This window comes from Bombina bombina, chromosome 7 (genome assembly GCF_027579735.1).
Source record: "Bombina bombina isolate aBomBom1 chromosome 7, aBomBom1.pri, whole genome shotgun sequence".
In the NCBI taxonomy this organism is placed as follows: domain Eukaryota; kingdom Metazoa; phylum Chordata; class Amphibia; order Anura; family Bombinatoridae; genus Bombina; species Bombina bombina.
In genome coordinates this window covers 462,268,111-462,282,722 of record NC_069505.1, presented here as the reverse complement: position 1 = coordinate 462,282,722, position 14,612 = coordinate 462,268,111, and the positions used below count along the sequence as shown (strand labels likewise).

The following is a 14,612-nucleotide window of genomic DNA, read 5'->3' as shown; positions in this document are numbered from 1 at the left end:
ATCCTACTGACATCTGTCTATAGTCATCTCCCTCCCCAGCAGATCATGTCACGGTCTTTATCCAACTAACATCTGTCTATATAGTCATCTCCCTCCTCAGCAGATCATGTCACAGTCTTTATCCTACTGACATCTGTCTATAGTCATCTCCCTCCCCAGCAGATCATGTCACAGTCTTTATCCTACTGACATCTGTCTATAGAGTCATCTCCCTCCCCAGCAGATCATGTCAGTCTTTATCCTACTGACATCTGTCTATAGTCATCTCCCTCCCCAGCAGATCATGTCACAGTCTTTATCCAACTAACATCTGTCTATATAGTCATCTCCCTCCTCAGCAGATCATGTCACAGTCCTTATCCTACTGACATCTGTCTATAGTCATCTCCCTCCCCAGCAGATCATGTCACAGTCTTTATCCTACTGACATCTGTCTATAGTCATCTCCCTCCCCAGCAGATCATGTCAGTCTTTATCCAACTAACATCTGTCTATATAGTCATCTCCCTCCTCAGCAGATCATGTCACAGTCTTTACCCTACTGACATCTGTCTATAGTCATCTCCCTCCCAAGCAGATCATGTCACAGTCTTTATCCTACTGACATCTGTCTATAGTCATCTCCCTCCCCAGCAGATCATTTCACAGTCCTTATCCTACTGATATCTGTAAATAGAGTCATCTCCCTCCCCAGCAGATCATGTCAGTCTTTATCCTATTGACATCTGTCTATAGTCATCTCCCTCCTCAGCAGATCATGTCACAGTCTTTATCCTACTGACATCTGTCTATAGTCATCTCCCTCCCCAGCAGATCATGTTACAGTCTATATCCTACTGACATCTGTCTATAATCTCCCTCCCCAGCAGATTATGTCACAGTCTTTATCCTACTGACATCTATCTCTATAGTATCTCCCTCCTCAGCAGATCATGTCACAGTCGTTATCCTACTGACATCTGTCTATAGTCATCTCCCTCCCCAGCAGATCATGTCACGGTCTTTATCCAACTAACATCTGTCTATATAGTCATCTCCCTCCTCAGCAGATCATGTCACAGTCTTTATCCTACTGACATCTGTCTATAGTCATCTCCCTCCCCAGCAGATCATGTCACAGTCTTTATCCTACTGACATCTGTCTATAGAGTCATCTCCCTCCTCAGCAGATCATGTCACAGTCTTTATCCAACTGACATCTGTCTATAGAGTCATCTCCCTCCCCAGCAGATCATGTCAGTCTTTATCCTACTGCCATCTGTCTATAGTCATCTCTCTCCCCAGCAGAACATGTCACAGTCTTTATCCGACTGACATCTGTCTATAGTCATCTCTCTCCCCAGCAGAACATGTCACAGTCTTTATCCTACTGACATCTGTCTATAGTCATCTACCTCCTCAGCAGATCCTTTCACAGTCTTTATCCTACTGACATCTGTCTATAGTCATCTCACTCCCCAGCAGATCATGTCACAGTCTTTATCCTACTGGCATCTGTCTCTATAGTATCTCCCTCCTCAGCAGATCATGTCACAGTCTTTATCCTACTGACATCTGTCTATAGTCATATCCCTCCCCAGCAGATCATGTCACAGTCATTATCCTACTGACATCTGTCTATAGTCATCTCCCTCCCCAGCAGATCATGTCAGTATTTATCCTACTGACACCTGTCTATAGTCATCTCCCTCCCCAGCAGATAATGTCACAGTCTTTATCCTACTGACATCTGTCTATAGTCATCTTCCTCTCCAGCAGATCATGTCACAGTCTTTATCCAACTAACATCTGTCTATATAGTCATCTCCCTCCTCAGCAGATCATGTCACAGTCTTTACCCTACTGACATCTGTCTATAGTCATCTCCCTCCCAAGCAGATCATGTCACAGTCTTTATCCTACTGACATCTGTCTATAGTCATCTCCCTCCCCAGCAGATCATGTCAGTCTTTATCCTATTGACATCTGTCTATAGTCATCTCCCTCCTCAGCAGATCATGTCACAGTCTTTATCCTACTGACATCTGTCTATAGTCATCTCCCTCCCCAGCAGATCATGTTACAGTCTATATCCTACTGACATCTGTCTATAATCTCCCTCCCCAGCAGATCATGTCACAGTCTTTATCCTACTGACATCTATCTCTATAGTATCTCCCTCCTCAGCAGATCATGTCACAGTCTTTATCCTACTGACATCTGTCTATAGTCATCTCCCTCCCCAGCAGATCATGTCACAGTCTTTATCCTACTGACATTTGTCTATAGAGTCATCTCCCTCCCCAGCAGATCATGTCAGTCTTTATCCTATTGACATCTGTCTATAGTCATCTCTCTCCCCAGCAGAACATGTCACAGTCTTTATCCGACTGACATCTGTCTATAGTCATCTCTCTCCCCAGCAGAACATGTCACAGTCTTTATCCTACTGACATCTGTCTATAGTCATCTCCCTCCTCAGCAGATCCTGTCACAGTCTTTATCCTACTAACGTCTGTCTATAGTCATCTCCCTCCTCAGCAGATCATGTCACAGTCTTTATCCTACTGACATCTGTCTATAGTCATCTCCCTCCCCAGCAGAACATGTCACAGTCTTTATCCTACTGACATCTGTCTATAGTCATCTCCCTCCCCAGCAGAACATGTCACAGTCTTTATCCTACTGACATCTGTCTATAGTCATCTCCCTCCCCAGCAGATCATGTCACAGTCTTTATCCTACTGACATCTGTCTATAGTCATCTCCCTTCTCAGCAGATCATGTCACAGTCTTTATCCAACTGACATCTGTCTATAGTCATCTCTCTCCCCAGCAGAACATGTCACAGTCTTTATCCTACTGACATCTGTCTATAGTCATCTCCCTCCTCAGCAGATCATGTCACAGTCTTTATCCTACTGACATCTGTCTCTATAGTATCTCCCTCCTCAGCAGAACATGTCACAGTCTTTATCCTACTGACATCTGTCTATAGTCATCTCCCTCCCCAGCAGATCATGTCAAAGTCTTTATCCTAATGACATCTGTCTATAGTCATCTCCCTCCCCAGCAGATCATGTCACAGTCTTTATCCTACTGACATCTGTCTATAGTCATCTCCCTCCCCAGCAGATCATGTCACAGTCTTTGTCCTACTGACATCTGTCTATAGTCATCTCCCTCCCCAGCAGATCATGTCACAGTCTTTATCCTACTGACATCTGTCTATAGTCATCTCCCTCCCCAGCAGATCATGTCAGTCTTTATCCTACTGCCATCTGTCTATAGTCATCTCTCTCCCCAGCAGAACATGTCACAGTCTTTATCCGACTGACATCTGTCTATAGTCATCTCTCTCCCCAGCAGAACATGTCACAGTCTTTATCCTACTGACATCTGTCTATAGTCATCTCCCTCCTCAGCAGATCCTTTCACAGTCTTTATCCTACTGACATCTGTCTATAGTCATCTCACTCCCCAGCAGATCATGTCACAGTCTTTATCCTACTGGCATCTGTCTCTATAGTATCTCCCTCCTCAGCAGATCATGTCACAGTCTTTATCCTACTAACATCTGTCTATAGTCATATCCCTCCCCAGCAGATCATGTCACAGTCTTTATCCTACTGACATCTGTCTATAGTCACCTCCCTCCCCAGCAGATCATGTCAGCATTTATCCTACTGACACCTGTCTATAGTCATCTCCCTCCCCAGCAGATAATGTCACAGTCTTTATCCTACTGACATCTGTCTATAGTCATCTTCCTCCCCAGCAGATCATGTCACAGTCTTTATCCAACTAACATCTGTCTATATAGTCATCTCCCTCCTCAGCAGATCATGTCACAGTCTTTACCCTACTGACATCTGTCTATAGTCATCTCCCTCCCAAGCAGATCATGTCACAGTCTTTATCCTACTGACATCTGTCTATAGTCATCTCCCTCCCCAGCAGATCATTTCACAGTCCTTATCCTACTGATATCTGTAAATAGTCATCTCCCTCCCCAGCAGATCATGTCAGTCTTTATCCTACTGACATCTGTCTATAGTCATCTCCCTCCCCAGCAGATCATGTCACAGTCTTTATCCTACTGACATCTGTCTATAGTCATCTCCCTCCCCAGCAGATCATGTTACAGTCTATATCCTACTGACATCTGTCTATAATCTCCCTCCCCAGCAGATCATGTCACAGTCTTTATCCTACTGACATCTATCTCTATAGTATCTCCCTCCTCAGCAGATCATGTCACAGTCGTTATCCTACTGACATCTGTCTATAGTCATCTCCCTCCCCAGCAGATCATGTCACAGTCTTTATCCAACTAACATCTGTCTATATAGTCATCTCCCTCCTCAGCAGATCATGTCACAGTCGTTATCCTACTGACATCTGTCTATAGTCATCTCCCTCCCCAGAAGATCATGTCACAGTCTTTATCCTACTGACATCTGTCTATAGAGTCATCTCCCTCCCCAGCAGATCATGTCAGTCTTTATCCTACTGACATCTGTCTATAGTCATCTCTCTCCCCAGCAGAACATGTCACAGTCTTTATCCGACTGACATCTGTCTATAGTCATCTCTCTCCCCAGCAGAACATGTCACAGTCTTTATCCTACTGACATCTGTCTATAGTCATCTCCCTCCTCAGCAGATTCTGTCACAGTCTTTATCCTACTAACATCTGTCTATAGTCATCTCCCTCCTCAGCAGATCATGTCACAGTCTTTATACTACTGACATCTGTCTATAGTCATCTCCCTCCCCAGCAGATCATGTCACAGTCTTTATCCAACTAACATCTGTCTAAATAGTCATCTCCCTCCTCAGCAGATCATGTCACAGTCTTTATACTACTGACATCTGTCTATAGAGTCATCTCCCTCCCCAGCAGATCATGTCAGTCTTTATCCTACTGACATCTGTCTATAGTCATCTCTCTCCCCAGCAGAACATGTCACAGTCTTTATCCGACTGACATCTGTCTATAGTCATCTCTCTCCCCAGCAGAACATGTCACAGTCTTTATCCTACTGACATCTGTCTATAGTCATCTCCCTCCTCAGCAGATCCTGTCACAGTCTTTATCCTACTAACGTCTGTCTATAGTCATCTCCCTCCTCAGCAGATCATGTCACAGTCTTTATCCTACTGACATCTGTCTATAGTCATCTCCCTCCCCAGCAGAACATGTCACAGTCTTTATCCTACTGACATCTGTCTATAGTCATCTCCCTCCCCAGCAGATCATGTCACAGTCTTTATCCTACTGACATCTGTCTATAGTCATCTCCCTTCTCAGCAGATCATGTCACAGTCTTTATCCAACTGACATCTGTCTATAGTCATCTCTCTCCCCAGCAGAACATGTCACAGTCTTTATCCTACTGACATCTGTCTATAGTCATCTCCCTCCTCAGCAGATCATGTCACAGTCTTTATCCTACTGACATCTGTCTCTATAGTATCTCCCTCCTCAGCAGAACATGTCACAGTCTTTATCCTACTGACATCTGTCTATAGTCATCTCCCTCCCCAGCAGATCATGTCAAAGTCTTTATCCTAATGACATCTGTCTATAGTCATCTCCCTCCCCAGCAGATCATGTCACAGTCTTTATCCTACTGACATCTGTCTATAGTCATCTCCCTCCCCAGCAGATCATGTCACAGTCTTTATCCTACTGACATCTGTCTATAGTCATCTCCCTCCCCAGCAGATCATGTCACAGTCTTTATCCTACTGACATCTGTCTATAGTCATCTCCCTCCCCAGCAGATCATGTCAGTCTTTATCCTACTGCCATCTGTCTATAGTCATCTCTCTCCCCAGCAGAACATGTCACAGTCTTTATCCGACTGACATCTGTCTATAGTCATCTCTCTCCCCAGCAGAACATGTCACAGTCTTTATCCTACTGACATCTGTCTATAGTCATCTCCCTCCTCAGCAGATCCTTTCACAGTCTTTATCCTACTGACATCTGTCTATAGTCATCTCACTCCCCAGCAGATCATGTCACAGTCTTTATCCTACTGGCATCTGTCTCTATAGTATCTCCCTCCTCAGCAGATCATGTCACAGTCTTTATCCTACTAACATCTGTCTATAGTCATATCCCTCCCCAGCAGATCATGTCACAGTCTTTATCCTACTGACATCTGTCTATAGTCACCTCCCTCCCCAGCAGATCATGTCAGCATTTATCCTACTGACACCTGTCTATAGTCATCTCCCTCCCCAGCAGATAATGTCACAGTCTTTATCCTACTGACATCTGTCTATAGTCATCTTCCTCCCCAGCAGATCATGTCACAGTCTTTATCCAACTAACATCTGTCTATATAGTCATCTCCCTCCTCAGCAGATCATGTCACAGTCTTTACCCTACTGACATCTGTCTATAGTCATCTCCCTCCCAAGCAGATCATGTCACAGTCTTTATCCTACTGACATCTGTCTATAGTCATCTCCCTCCCCAGCAGATCATTTCACAGTCCTTATCCTACTGATATCTGTAAATAGTCATCTCCCTCCCCAGCAGATCATGTCAGTCTTTATCCTATTGACATCTGTCTATAGTCATCTCCCTCCTCAGCAGATCATGTCACAGTCTTTATCCTACTGACATCTGTCTATAGTCATCTCCCTCCCCAGCAGATCATGTTACAGTCTATATCCTACTGACATCTGTCTATAATCTCCCTCCCCAGCAGATCATGTCACAGTCTTTATCCTACTGACATCTATCTCTATAGTATCTCCCTCCTCAGCAGATCATGTCACAGTCGTTATCCTACTGACATCTGTCTATAGTCATCTCCCTCCCCAGCAGATCATGTCACAGTCTTTATCCAACTAACATCTGTCTATATAGTCATCTCCCTCCTCAGCAGATCATGTCACAGTCGTTATCCTACTGACATCTGTCTATAGTCATCTCCCTCCCCAGAAGATCATGTCACAGTCTTTATCCTACTGACATCTGTCTATAGAGTCATCTCCCTCCCCAGCAGATCATGTCAGTCTTTATCCTACTGACATCTGTCTATAGTCATCTCTCTCCCCAGCAGAACATGTCACAGTCTTTATCCGACTGACATCTGTCTATAGTCATCTCTCTCCCCAGCAGAACATGTCACAGTCTTTATCCTACTGACATCTGTCTATAGTCATCTCCCTCCTCAGCAGATTCTGTCACAGTCTTTATCCTACTAACATCTGTCTATAGTCATCTCCCTCCTCAGCAGATCATGTCACAGTCTTTATACTACTGACATCTGTCTATAGTCATCTCCCTCCCCAGCAGATCATGTCACAGTCTTTATCCAACTAACATCTGTCTAAATAGTCATCTCCCTCCTCAGCAGATCATGTCACAGTCTTTATACTACTGACATCTGTCTATAGAGTCATCTCCCTCCCCAGCAGATCATGTCAGTCTTTATCCTACTGACATCTGTCTATAGTCATCTCTCTCCCCAGCAGAACATGTCACAGTCTTTATCCGACTGACATCTGTCTATAGTCATCTCTCTCCCCAGCAGAACATGTCACAGTCTTTATCCTACTGACATCTGTCTATAGTCATCTCCCTCCTCAGCAGATCCTGTCACAGTCTTTATCCTACTAACGTCTGTCTATAGTCATCTCCCTCCTCAGCAGATCATGTCACAGTCTTTATCCTACTGACATCTGTCTATATAGTCATCTCCCTCCTTAGCAGATCATGTCACAGTCTTTACTCTACTGACATCTGTCTATAGTAATCTCCCTCCCCAGCAGATCATGTCACAGTCTTTATCCTACTGACATCTGTCTATAGTCATCTCCCTCTTCAGCAGATCATGTCACAGTCTTTATCCTACTGACATCTGTCTCTATAGTCATCTCCCTCCCCAGCAGATCATGTCACAGTCTTTATCCTACTGACATTTGTCTCTAGTCATCTACCTCCTCAGCAGATCATTTTACAGTCTTTATCCTACTGACATCTGTCTCTATAGTCATCTCCCTCCCCAGCAGATCATGTCACAGTCTTTATCCTACTGACATTTGTCTCTAGTCATCTACCTCCTCAGCAGATCATTTTACAGTCTTTATCCTACTGACATCTGTATATAGTCATCTCCCTCCCCAGCAGATCATGTCACAGTCTTTATCCTACTGACATCTGTCTCTATAGTCATCTCCCTCCCCAGCAGATCATGTCACAGTCTTTATCCTACTGACATCTGTCTATAGTCATCTCCCTCCCCAGCAGATCATGTCACAGTCTTTACCCTACTGACATCTGTCTATAGTAATCTCACTCCCCAGCAGATCATGTCACAGTCTGTACCCTACTGACATCTGTCTATAGTCATCTCCCTCCCAAGCAGATCATGTCACAGTCTTTATCCTACTGACATCTGTCTATAGTCATCTCCCTCCCCAGCAGATCATTTCACAGTCCTTATCCTACTGATATCTGTAAATAGTCATCTCCCTCCCCAGCAGATCATGTCAGTCTTTATCCTATTGACATCTGTCTATAGTCATCTCCCTCCTCAGCAGATCATGTCACAGTCTTTATCCTACTGACATCTGTCTATAGTCATCTCCCTCCCCAGCAGATCATGTTACAGTCTATATCCTACTGACATCTGTCTATAATCTCCCTCCCCAGCAGATCATGTCACAGTCTTTATCCTACTGACATCTATCTCTATAGTATCTCCCTCCTCAGCAGATCATGTCACAGTCGTTATCCTACTGACATCTGTCTATAGTCATCTCCCTCCCCAGCAGATCATGTCACAGTCTTTATCCAACTAACATCTGTCTATATAGTCATCTCCCTCCTCAGCAGATCATGTCACAGTCGTTATCCTACTGACATCTGTCTATAGTCATCTCCCTCCCCAGAAGATCATGTCACAGTCTTTATCCTACTGACATCTGTCTATAGAGTCATCTCCCTCCCCAGCAGATCATGTCAGTCTTTATCCTACTGACATCTGTCTATAGTCATCTCTCTCCCCAGCAGAACATGTCACAGTCTTTATCCGACTGACATCTGTCTATAGTCATCTCTCTCCCCAGCAGAACATGTCACAGTCTTTATCCTACTGACATCTGTCTATAGTCATCTCCCTCCTCAGCAGATTCTGTCACAGTCTTTATCCTACTAACATCTGTCTATAGTCATCTCCCTCCTCAGCAGATCATGTCACAGTCTTTATACTACTGACATCTGTCTATAGTCATCTCCCTCCCCAGCAGATCATGTCACAGTCTTTATCCAACTAACATCTGTCTAAATAGTCATCTCCCTCCTCAGCAGATCATGTCACAGTCTTTATACTACTGACATCTGTCTATAGTCATCTCCCTCCCCAGCAGATCATGTCACAGTCTTTATCCTACTGACATCTGTCTATAGAGTCATCTCCCTCCCCAGCAGATCATGTCAGTCTTTATCCTACTGACATCTGTCTATAGTCATCTCTCTCCCCAGCAGAACATGTCACAGTCTTTATCCGACTGACATCTGTCTATAGTCATCTCTCTCCCCAGCAGAACATGTCACAGTCTTTATCCTACTGACATCTGTCTATAGTCATCTCCCTCCTCAGCAGATCCTGTCACAGTCTTTATCCTACTAACGTCTGTCTATAGTCATCTCCCTCCTCAGCAGATCATGTCACAGTCTTTATCCTACTGACATCTGTCTATATAGTCATCTCCCTCCTTAGCAGATCATGTCACAGTCTTTACTCTACTGACATCTGTCTATAGTAATCTCCCTCCCCAGCAGATCATGTCACAGTCTTTATCCTACTGACATCTGTCTATAGTCATCTCCCTCTTCAGCAGATCATGTCACAGTCTTTATCCTACTGACATCTGTCTCTATAGTCATCTCCCTCCCCAGCAGATCATGTCACAGTCTTTATCCTACTGACATTTGTCTCTAGTCATCTACCTCCTCAGCAGATCATTTTACAGTCTTTATCCTACTGACATCTGTATATAGTCATCTCCCTCCCCAGCAGATCATGTCACAGTCTTTATCCTACTGACATCTGTCTCTATAGTCATCTCCCTCCCCAGCAGATCATGTCACAGTCTTTATCCTACAGACATCTGTCTATAGTAATCTCCCTCCTCAGCAGATCATGTCACAGACTTCACCCTACTGACATCTGTCTATAGTAATCTCCCTCCTCAGCAGATAATGTCAAAGACTTCACCCTACTGACATCTGTCTATAGTAATCTCCCTCTTCAGCAGATCATGTCACAGTCTTTATCCTACTGACATCTGTCTCTATAGTCATCTCCCTCCCCAGCAGATCATGTCACAGTCTTTATCCTACTGACATCTGTCTCTATAGTCATCTCCCTCCCCAGCAGATCATGTCACAGTCTTTATCCTACTGACATCTGTCTCTATAGTCATCTCCCTCCTCAGCAGATCATGTCACAGCCTTCATCCTACTGACATCTGTCTCTAGTCATCTCCTTACCTAGCAGATCATGTTACAGTCTTTATCCTACCGACAACTGTCTCTATAGTCATCTCCCTCCCCAGCAGATCATGTCACAGTCTTTATCCTACTGACATCTGTCTATAGTCATCTCCCTCCTCAGCAGATCATGTCACAGTCTTTATCCTACTGACATCTGTCTATAGTCATCTCCCTCACAAGCAGATCATGTCACAGTCTTTACCCTACTGACATCTGTCTCTATAGTCATCTCCCTCCCCAGCAGATCATGTCACAGTCTTTATCCTACTGACATCTGTCTATAGTCATCTCCCTCCCCAGCAGATCATGTCACAGTCTTTATCCTACTGACATCTGTCTATAGTCATCTCCCTCCCCAGCAGATCATGCCACAGTCTTTATCCTACTGACATCTGTCTCTATAGTCATCTCCCTCTCCAGCAGATCATGTTACAGTCTATATCCTACTGACATCTGTCTCTATAGTCATCTCCCTCCCCAGCAGATAATGTCACAGTCTTTATCCTACTGATATCTGTCTCTATACTCATCTCCCTCCCCAGCAGATAATGTCACATTCTTTACCCTACTGACATCCGTCTATAGTCATCTCCCTCCCCAGCAGACCATGTCACAGTCTTTATCCTACTGACATCTGTCTCTATAGTCATCTCCCTCTCCAGCAGATCATGTCACAGTCTGTATCCTACTGACATCTGTCTCTATAGTCATCTCCCTCCCCAGCAGATCACGTCACAGTCTTTATCTTACTGACATCTGTCTCCCCAGCAGATCATGTCACAGTCTTTATCCTACTGACATCCGTCTCTATAGTCATCTCCCTCCCCAGCAGATCATGTCACAGTCTTTATCCTACTGAAATCCGTCTCTATAGTCATCTCCCTCGTCAGCAGATCATGTCACAGTCTTTATCCTACTGACATCTGTCTATAGTCATCTCCCTCCCCCGCAGAACATGTCACAGTCTTTGTGTAAGGAAAGGTACACAGGGCAGGAGCAGTACAAGGGAAGGTACACAGGTTAGGAGCAGTGCAAGGGAAGGTACACAGGGCATGAGCAGTACAAGAGAAGGTACACAGGGCAGGAACAGTACAAGGGACGGTACACAGGGCAGGAGCAGTGCAAGGGAAGGTACACAGGGCAGGAGCAGTACAAGGGAAGGTACAAAGGGCAGGAGCAGTACAAGGGAAGGGTACACAGGGCAGGAGCAGTACAAGGGAAGGGTACACAGGGCAGGAGCTGTACAAGGGAAGGTTCACAGGGCAGGAGCTGTACAAGGGAAGGTTCACAGGGCAGGAGCAGTACAAGGGAAGGTACACAGGGCAGGAGCTGTACAAGGGAAGGTTCACAGGGCAGGAGCAGTACAAGGGAAGGTACACAGGGCAGGAGCAGTGCAAGGAAAGGTACACAGGGGAGGAGCAGTACAAGGGAAGGTACACAGGGCAGGAGCAGTACAAGAGAAGGTACACAGGGCAGGAGCAGTACAAGGGAAGGTACACAGGGTAGGAGCAGTACAAGGGAAGGTACACAGGGCAGGGAGCAGTACAAGGGAAGGTACACAGGGCAGGGAGCAGTACAAGGGAAAGTACACAGGGCAGGGAGCAGTACAAGGAAAGGTACACAGGGCAGGGAGTAGTACAGGGGAAGGTACACAGGGCAAGAGCAGTACAAGGGAACGTACACAGGGCAGGAGCAGTACAAGGGAAGGTACAGAGGGTAGGAGCAGTACAAGGGAAGGTACACAGGGCAGGAGCAAAACAAGGGAAGGTACACAGGGCAGGAGCAGTACAAGGGAAGGTACACAGGGCAGGAGCAGTGCAAGGGAAGGTACAGAGGGTAGGAGCAGTGAAAGGGAAGGTACATAGGGCAGGAAGCAGTACAAGTGAAGGTACAGAGGGTAGGAGCAGTGCAAGGGAAGGTACAGAGGGTAGGAGCAGTGCAAGGGAAGGTACATAGGGCAGGGAGCAGTACACGTGAAGGTACAGAGGGTAGGAGCAGTGCAAGGGAAGGTACAGAGGGCAGGAGCAGTACAAGGGAAGGTACACAGGGCAGGAGCAACACAAGGGAAGGTACACAGGGCAGGAGCAGTACAAGGGAAGGTACACAGGGAAGGAGTACAAAGGAAGGTACACAGGGCAGGGAGCAGTGCAAGGGAAGGTACACAGGGCAGGAGCAGTACAAGGGAAGGTACACAGGGCAGGAGCAGTACAAGGGAAGGTACACAGGGCAGGAGCAGTACAAGGGAAGGGTAAACAGGGCAGGAGCCGTACAAGGGAAGGTACACAGGGCAGGAAGCAGTGTAAGGGAAGGTGCACAGGGCAGGGAGCAGTACAAGGGAAGGTACACAGGGCAGGAGCAGTACAAGGGAAGGTACACAGGGCAGGAGCAGTACAAGGGAAGGTTACACAGGGCAGGGAGCAGTGCAAGGGAAGGTACACAGGGCAGGAGCAGTACAAGGGAAGGTACACAGGGCAGGAGCAGTACAAGGGAAGGTACACAGGGCAGGAGCAGTACAAGGGAAGGTACACAGGGCAGGAGCAGTACAAGGGAAGGTTACACAGGGCAGGAGCAGTACAAGGGAAGGTACACAGGGCAGGGAGCAGTGCAAGGGAAGGTACACAGGGCAGGAGCAGTACAAGGGAAGGTACACAGGGCAGAAGCAGTACAAGGGAAGGTACACAGGGCAGGAGCAGTACAAGGGAATGTACACAGGGCAGGAGCAGTGCAGGGGAAGGTACACAGGGAAGGATCAGCACAAGGGAAGGTACACAGGGCAGGACCAGTACAAAGGAAGGTACACAGGGCAGGGAGCAGTACAAGGGAAGGTACACAGGGCAGGGAGCAGTACAAGGGAAGGTACACAGGGCAGGAGCAGTACAAGGGAAGGTACACAGGGCAGGAGCAGTACAAGGGAAGGTACAAAGGGCAGGAGCAGTACAAGGGAAGGTACAGAGGGCAGGAGCAGTGCAAGGGAAGGTACAGAGGGCAGGAGCAGTACAAGGGAAGGTACACAGGGCAGGAGAAGTACAAGGGAAGGGTAAACAGGGCAGGAGCAGTACAAGGGAAGGTACACAGGGCAGGAGCAGTGCAAGAGAAGGTACACAGGGCAGAAGCAATACAAGGGAAGGTACACAGGGCAGGAACAGTACAAGGGAAGGTACACAGGGCAAGAACAGTACAAGGGAAGGTACACAGGGCAGGGAGCAGTACAAGGGAAGGTACACAGGGCAGGAGCAGTACAAGGGAAGGTACACAGGGCAGGGAGCAGTATAAGGGAAGGTACACAGGGCAGGAAGCAGTACAAGGGAAGGTACACAGGGCAGGAGCAGTATAAGGGAAGGGTACACAGGGCAGGAGCAGTACAAGGGAAGGTACACAGGACAGGAGCAGTACAAGGGAAGGTACACAGGGCAGGAGCAGTACAAGGGAAGGTACACAGGGCAGGGAGCAGTACAAGGGAAGGTACACAGGGCAGGAGCAGTACAAGGGAAGGTACACAGGGCAGGAGCAGTACAAGGGAAGGTACACATGGCAGCAGCAGTACAAGAGAAGGTACACAGGGCAGGAGCAGTACAAGTGAAGGGTACACAGGGCAGGAGCAGTACAAGGGAAGGTACACAGGGCAGGGACAGTACAAGGGAAGGTACACAGGGCTGTATATCTCATGCATTATTTTATTATGTAACAAATGTCTGTAATAACAACACACAGATTGTATAGCTGTTTAACACAAGATTATGTGTCACTTATATGTGTTTAACATAAGATTATGTGTCACGTATATGTGTTTAACACTAGATTATGTGTCATTTATATGTGTTTAACACTAGATTATGTGTATAACACTAGATTATGTGTCACTTATATGTGTTTAACACTAGATTATGTGTCATTTATATGTGTTTAACACAAGATTATGTGTTACTTATATGTGTTTAACACTAGATTATGTGTCACTTATATGTGTATAACACTAGATTATGTGTCATTTATATGTATTTAACACTAGATTATGTGTCACTTATATGTGTTTAACACAAGATGATGTGTCACTTATATGTGTTTAACATAAGATTATATGTCACTTATATGTGTTTAACACTAGATT

General features: G+C 45.9%; 1 protein-coding gene across 1 annotated transcript in view; it reads right to left on the bottom strand.

The window, feature by feature from the left end:
- The window catches only part of LOC128666731 (zinc finger protein 260-like), a 75,941-nt gene that overhangs the window by 52,614 nt on the left and 8,715 nt on the right, over positions 1–14,612 (bottom strand). The window lies entirely within an intron of this gene.